The sequence below is a fragment of the Falco biarmicus genome, chromosome 5, assembly GCF_023638135.1.
Source record: "Falco biarmicus isolate bFalBia1 chromosome 5, bFalBia1.pri, whole genome shotgun sequence".
NCBI lineage: Eukaryota > Metazoa > Chordata > Aves > Falconiformes > Falconidae > Falco > Falco biarmicus.
In genome coordinates this window covers 42,279,925-42,287,611 of record NC_079292.1, presented here as the reverse complement: position 1 = coordinate 42,287,611, position 7,687 = coordinate 42,279,925, and positions in this window count along the sequence as shown.

Genomic DNA, 7,687 nt, shown 5'->3' with positions numbered 1-7,687 from the left:
GGGTTACACAGGCATCCTTTCTCCTAGAGGGACAATCTGAGTGTGCAAGTCACTTGGGACTCCAGCTGCCTTCCCTCTGGCCTTGGCACACGGCATGGCGCCCTGGCCCGGGGGCTGTGTCCCAGCTGGGCCTTGGGCTGCGTGGGTGCTGGGCTGGAGAAGCTGGGTGAACTGGGCCTGAAGGGTTTGGTTGTGGTAACCGGCAAAGAGGGTTATCTCAGCTCACCGAGTCATGCTTCTTGGACAACAATAAGTAGGTGTGGGAATCAGTGCGCGCTGGGGAGAAGAAATGGTAGGTGCGTGTCCTGCTAGACATGGGTTTCAGCTGAATCCAATACAGTATTGCATCCCCTCTCTCTGGTTCAGTCTCCCGAGCAAAGGCCTAACAGCCTAACCCACCATTGCCAAGGCAAGTGTTTTAAAGTGATCAGTCAGTGTTTCTCCCTGAGCTCCTGATATTGGCTTTAAAAAGAAATACAAATTTGAAATAATTTTGCTTTCTATTTTGTCCTTATATCGCAATTGGTTCACGTTTTCTCTGTGTACTGGAAACACCCTTTTTGAAAAAAAATAAGCAACGATATCGCCACTTAATTGCATGAACTCAGGACCCTGCATTTTAAGAAAAATGCCAAGATGATTTACAAAAAAGCTTAAAAAAAATAGTTCTATCGCTGATTCTGCGCCCTGAAGCTGTGTGTTATATGTGAGTGCCCATAAAACCTGAGCTGTAGCTTACTGCTGCCCTTGACTGTGTGTAAAAGAAGGGGGAAAGCAGAATGTCAGCTGGCAACTAGTAGCAGGAACAGAAGTAATGCCAAAATTGTCTTGCCGAAATTGTTCATCATCTCTTTCTCAAAACAAAAGTAGAAGTCCCTCAGAAAACGCTGGATACTCAGCTATGTTTGCAGTGCAGATACCAGGATGATTACTAACAGATACAAGCAGGGAAACTGGGCCTGAGAAAAGAACTAGAATCTAAGAGAAGTAAGGAACTAGGGAGGATGAGGAGCAATGATGATAATTCAGGGCCAAGGATGATAGGGTGATGATGGGAGTCATAGATGAAATGGGGGTGGATTTGTAAAAAGGACTCTCTAGAAAGAATTTGCTTAATGAATTAAGGGAAGTTTATGTTAGTGACATCCATGTGCCGGCATGGATCACAAAAAATCAGCTCTGAAAATGCCACTCAAAGTCTTAGCTGGGCTCTCTGCCTCCGTTTTCTGTTCTGTGCTTTCTGCTGCGATGGATGAACCTGGTGTTCAGCTTCCCTGAATTTGTGCTTGCACTCAAAACCTGGCTCATTGCTCTCATTGCGTATCTGCCTGCCAACCTGTGTCATGAATTCATGCACTGTCCCATTTCACAGCCCCTTATGTATACTATCAAGTCTACATGGCAGGGAATGAGTCACACAGCAATATGAGAGTCAGAATGGAGAGATATAATGGAGTATTTACTGACAGTGAGCATAAAAGTGAAGACCAGTTAGTCCCTACTGAACTGTGACACTTGTCTTTTGTATTGAAGTGTTCCAGCCAGGGAAAATGAGGTCTGAAGGGTGTTACAGAGGGACCAAGAATGAACGTGGCAGCTGGCCAGCAATAACGCTTTAATACTTCAGAAGAAGAAAGTATATTCTTAGATGGGAAAAGAAGAAATAAGGAGTGCTAAGGAGAGATGACATAGGGAGAAAAAAATGTTTTGTTTTTTTATTTTCATCCAGTGCTGTCCAATAATGCCTCACTAATTAATGAGTGAAAACGTATCTGCAGTGCTCTAAAAATGTAACTGAGGCAAGATCAGAGAGAAAGTATCTTTTGTTAAGGTATCTGATGCTATTGGGGAGGAAAAATCATAAGCTTAGACACACAAGCCTTTTTTCACACTGTAAAATCTGTCCATTTAATCTAACTATCAGTTGGTCTAATAAAAGATAAAATGCTTCTCACTACAAACTCGGCCTTGTGAATAACAAAGATAATCAAAAGTGACTGAAATATCATACCTAGGTTGTATCACTGAGAAAAAACACAATCAGATGGCATCCAATCAGCTAATTCAGCTTCTAAAATTCTTTAAAGATAAATAATTATGGATTTCATTACTCTCCATAAACAGTTAATGAACAATAAATAATATACTATAACATTTCCTAGTCTTTAATAAACTTAAAACCATGAAGAGGTTTTAATCAGATGCAAGGTTCTCTCCATTTATCATCAATTTTAAACCTTGAAATCCTTTTCTTGACTGGAATTTAGTTACTTAGCCATGGTAACTTTTGTATCTTTCGGATTCAGTTCTATTTACTATGTCCAAAAAATAGCTGAAATCCAAAAAACAGTAATCTTCGTGAACTAAGATGTTAAATAAGTAGTTAGACAATTGATTTTTTAAAAGGATCAGCATCTTATACTTCTGCAAGTGTGTTCAAGGGTCATAAGAGCAGTTACTGTGTGCCAGAAGATGAAAATTCTAACAACCCATTAGGTCAAGAGATAAATCAGATGAACTTTAAAAAAAAAAATAAGGAATTAATCACAATTATGGAAGGGGATTATCTGATGCAACGAAGAATAGAGAGAGAAATCAATTTATACTCTTAACTTTCTGCTAATTAAAAACCCCGGTCCTAATCAGATGCATTTGTATCATTCCTTCTCTTTTGTTCTTTTAAGAAGTTAAAGCCATTAGTTAAGTTGGCAAAGCAATAAGATTTTCTGCTGACAGATTTGTGCCAATACTACCTCCTGTGCACACCAGTTAAGGGTTATTCAAAGGCAAAGACACTTTCTTTGATGTTCACGTGCCCTTTGGTACAACCTGCAGTGTCAACACTGCTATGATAGATTGCAGGGTTGGATAAGCAAAGGAAAACTGCTTTTCTACCATGTGTTGTGCATATGCTATCATCAGACTTCTTGTTGCAATGTCCCTTTTCTCTTGCTGCCAGACATCATTTTTCTTTCCTTCTCATTAATTTTTAAGACAAGGACTTAGTTTGGTAAAACTGCCTTCCACTTTTATTGTATCTGTTCTTCAAAATTCCCTACATTTGCCCCCAATGTATGAAAGGGTTAACAAAAGTTCTCAAAATCAATTTTTATTGATGACCAAATTATTATTGCCTTCCCCCCTTCCTTCCCTTTTTAGCGTTCATTGTTTTGCATTGTAGTGTGTGTTTAACTATTGAGACTATAAGCAGGAGCTTTCAATATTTGCGGTTACTCATGGCATCAGCAACATACACCATAAGGACAACAGTACACAATATTAAGTAAGCTGCATTGTAAGCAGTTTGGGAAATGGTGTGACACTTTGCAAAATTCTTAGTTTTTTCTAATTTGAATCAATCATTTCTCCATCAATAGTACAGTTTACTTTGAAATTTATATAGTGGATCCTTTGGGAACAATTTTAAGTTATTAAACAGTAAACAGTCAAAATATCTGTATCATTCCTCTTAAGAAGGTTCAACTTCTGTGTTCTAAATAAATAAATATGCATCTATAGATGTAGACTTGCACAATTTTTAGTGCTTTACTACATTAAAAAAGCAGAAAGAATACTTTCTAGGAACATAAAGAAAGTTTTCTTCTTATCTCTTTTCCTGTAATTGGGTGTAAAAAAATTTCCTTTTTGGTTTTTTTTTTGGTAAAGATTTCTAAATATGGAGCTCCAAAACATCAGGCCAAAGGGCATTCTCAACGTTGGGCTTTTGTTTCCTTGCCTCATCTAAAATTCTCTAAGGACCATACCTGGCATAAGTATTTATGTTTAAAGTGCTCCTGGAAGGAGTCAAAGTGACCTTATCTATTTATGCAAATGTGTAACATGTACAAAAACTTAAAAAATAAGGCAAGCAGGCCTGGCGTTTGTTTGTTTGTATATAACTATACTCAAGCTTAACAGTCCTTATCTCCTCCTGCTGCTGTTTGCTACAGCATCAAGTGCTTTTAAGATGAAATTCCAAATAATCTGAAAATAATCCTGTAAGGTATTTTCTATCTTTTCCTACCTTTTCCACTTCACAGTAACAGTGCAGACTCTACACAGTGAATTTAACGCTACTTGTAGTAGGTATGCTCACCCTACTCACTTTTTGAAGACCCTTAGAAGGAATGCGCTAGCTCATGAGATCTTCAGACCACAGACCGAAAACCACTGCTTTTTTTAGTTTATTTTCTCATATTCGATGTAAAAGCTTTATGCATTTTATGCATTTATTATTTCCAAATGCAAAAGCCTGCATGGCTAGAAGGGTGAAACTGCATCTAGCAAACAGCTAAAATTAAAAAAACCCCAAAAAGTTAGATGACAACTGCCAGCTGCCCTTATAAAAGGAAACAGGTTTAGGAGAGTTCTCAGGGACTCTAAGCACCATTCAGCAATGCAAGCCAGACGACATGGTAGAGGCAGTGAGCCAGGTTGAAATAGGTTGCCCCTATTTCAAAACACCAGCATAGCCTGGAATGGAAAAGATGACAGACAGTCATTCAGTATGGAGAGGTTTTGAAAAGCAGTCAGTCAAACCAGGTGAAGAGTTGATTTACTTTGTCAATTTCTAGCAAGCCCACTTGCTATTTACCTTTTTGTTTATCTGTACCCTGCTTTTGCTCCCTGGTCCTCTTAAGGTAGGGTTTAACACTGTAAATCAATGTACAGACATGTCAAGGATAGAGAAATAAAGTCCTAACGTTTGTCTCTCCACATCCTTTTCTCTAAGGGTTGCTTTATTTCCATAATTACAAATTCAAAAACCAGATTAGAGCAGTCAAATGTGCTAGCTGCTTAAAGCATTTAGTGCTTGAATTATCAAGAAGAAGTGATAAAACATGAATAGTTTCTTTTGTCCTGACTGCTCCTTTTAAAACTGAATAGAATAGCCTCATAACAGATGAATGCCTAAGCTACGTAACATCCTTATACTTGGTCAACAGTCGTAGTTATGTTTGAAGTTCACAGAAATAATTATGGTAAGCGGTCAGCCTACCTCGCAGAGCCCTGTGCTGCTCTATACTGGTTAATCTAAGGTGTCATTAGAATCGTCTTCTCAAACTATTCCACTGCATGAGGGGCAGGAGAGTCCGTGAGCAGTTGGGATATTGTGTTGCACTGAATTTTGAGTCTGAAACATCGAAGAAAACATGATTGCACTTCCACATTACTTAGCCTTCTTTCATCCATCTTTTATCTGTAACTTTAGAAATATTGTTTTTGACTTTTTTCAGGGTAAGAAAGGGTAAAATAAAATTGGATACTGTCCTAAGCTATGTCCAGACACCAGGCCCATAGTGGAATGCTGTGATCTCCCATGGCTGCCAAAACATTTGTGTGGGATTTAAAAATTTGTGTGTAAAAAATTGTTTTGATCTTCAGATGATAATTGTGTAGCAGACTTACCAGTCAAGAGGAAAGCAATGACTAGAGGGGTGACAGAAGGGCTCTACAACTTGCTCTCCTCTTTGAATTCCTTCTGTTCTTCTAAAATAGATGAGAAAGTAGACTAAATTAGACTCCCTTAATTAGTGACGATAGCCTTGTTCTAGTATTTGATGCCAATTTAGTCCATGCAAGTCAGTATTTCTGCTAGTACCAAACATGGCAATGTCAACAGTTTGCCACCACTCACTGCCTGCACTTTGGGATCTATGCCCACCACTTACAGGGTGGCATTAAAAGCATTCTGCACCTGAGGATGTATCAGCCTCACACATAGCCTCCTTGGAGTGAGGACAAATTTACGTACTCGTGGCCAACACTGCAGTCACCTGTTACCCAAATGGGAAACTCTGATGGTCTTTACAAGGAAACCAGCTTCTTTCAAGAATGCCTTGTAGGAACTTAGCCTCACACTGCAAAGCAACACAAGCCACAAAGAATTCAAAGAACTGAACACTGGACCTGCGTGTAGCTTGAAGATAACTTGAGACAACCCACACTGACCATTTTTTTAGAACCTACTTTAGTTACAAAGAATAGCTATATATACCGTGAGATGAAGCCTTAGACAAAACCTTCTTCTCAAGCTTCTTATGTCAGTTGTTACTTTAATTTGCAAGCATGGGTGCTTTCACAACTTCTTGCCTTGGAAGCAGTACCCCAAGGAGTATCTCAGCTTTCATCATAGCCAAAAGGGGTAATGAATCACCTGTGCCAATAAATTAGCAGAGGCCTCTTGGCATTTTGAGATCAAATTCCCGAAGCCTGCTGTTTATTGCCAAATTGCTTGCTTTTACTTCTTGCACTTTTTCCTAGACAGTACAAATAACACATTCAGAGAAGGGGTCTGAACAACTCAATTTTATTTACCACTTTATTTATCATAACATACCCTAAGCATCACCACCCTAGTCAAGATTGAATAGTGCACCCACAGTAGTTTTCACCAAAAATACTTTCTTGTCAGATTGTTCACAGGCAAGAAGTATTTATTCCTGGGGAATGCATTTCAACACATGTTACTGTTCTGGCCTTCAAACACATCTATTTATGCTCATCTGAAATCAACTGTATGTTATCAAACTGTGAAATAACTATAGAGTTGTTCATTTTTAAATAATTCCATTAGCATTAATTGTGGAGCATTTATTCTGGAAAAAATACCTTTGCACCGCGATTTCTACTGTTTCTTTCTTTCCAGACACTTCCCCTCAATGTTTCTGCCAAGGTTTCAGAATTTTAAATTGTTTAATAACGTCTTTGAATTGAGGTCAGGAAGAGGTCAGTTTAAGGCGGTGGCCTAATGGGTTACTACACACGTACTTAAATGCAATGTATTGTCATCTTTATTTAAAGGAGTGCTTAACTGGAATTGAGCATAGTTTATCAGACAGAAAATTTGTAGCATCTCAAGATGCAAACTGTATCTTCTGCCTGCTACACTGAGACGTTTTGAGTGTAGACCAATATACTGGTTACATTTTCCTTAGAGTACCTTTAGAATTTTAATAATAAAATTATATCTATTAAAAAATTACAGCCACACACAATCTTTTGTTCACGGAGATGTTTATTTTTGTCTTCAATGTTTGTAGGGAACACTATTTCACTACAAAAGTGTCTCAGAGAAACTCCATTCAAAATCTAGGCTTAAGAATGAAGGGAAAATATACTTTCAGCTGTACCAGTCCTGAGCAAAGTTTAAAAAAAAAAAAAAAAGAAAAAGAAAATTCCTCTAGAGATAGGAAGCAGCACCAATAAAACCAGAGGACCTCTTACTGATACCTGCTTATGCTTTCTTTACTGCTTGAGAATTGGTAAAAACTTAGGTAGGAAGAATTACTTTATTAGAATGGACCCAAGATTCATAGTCCCAATCTCTCACCAAATACCACGCATTCTTTTACAGTCAGAGTTCAGGGCCTCAGTTTTACTTTCCATTAAGTAGTCAGGACTGCTAACAGCAAGACTGTTGCCCCCATGGTGTAACATTTCCTCTTACTTAAATCGGTAAATAAATATTTATTTAATATACTTCTTTTAATAAATATTTATTTCCTATCAATATCAAGTTCCTGAAAAGTTACATAGTTCTTAGAAGTATACTACTCATAGCAGTTACAAAACTTCTGATAACATCGGGTCTCAAAATAATTCAAGTGGCTTACATTCTGTCTCTTGCTCTTTCAGTGAAAAGATTTCAAGCCATTGGCAACACTCAGTACTTCATAGTTGGTTT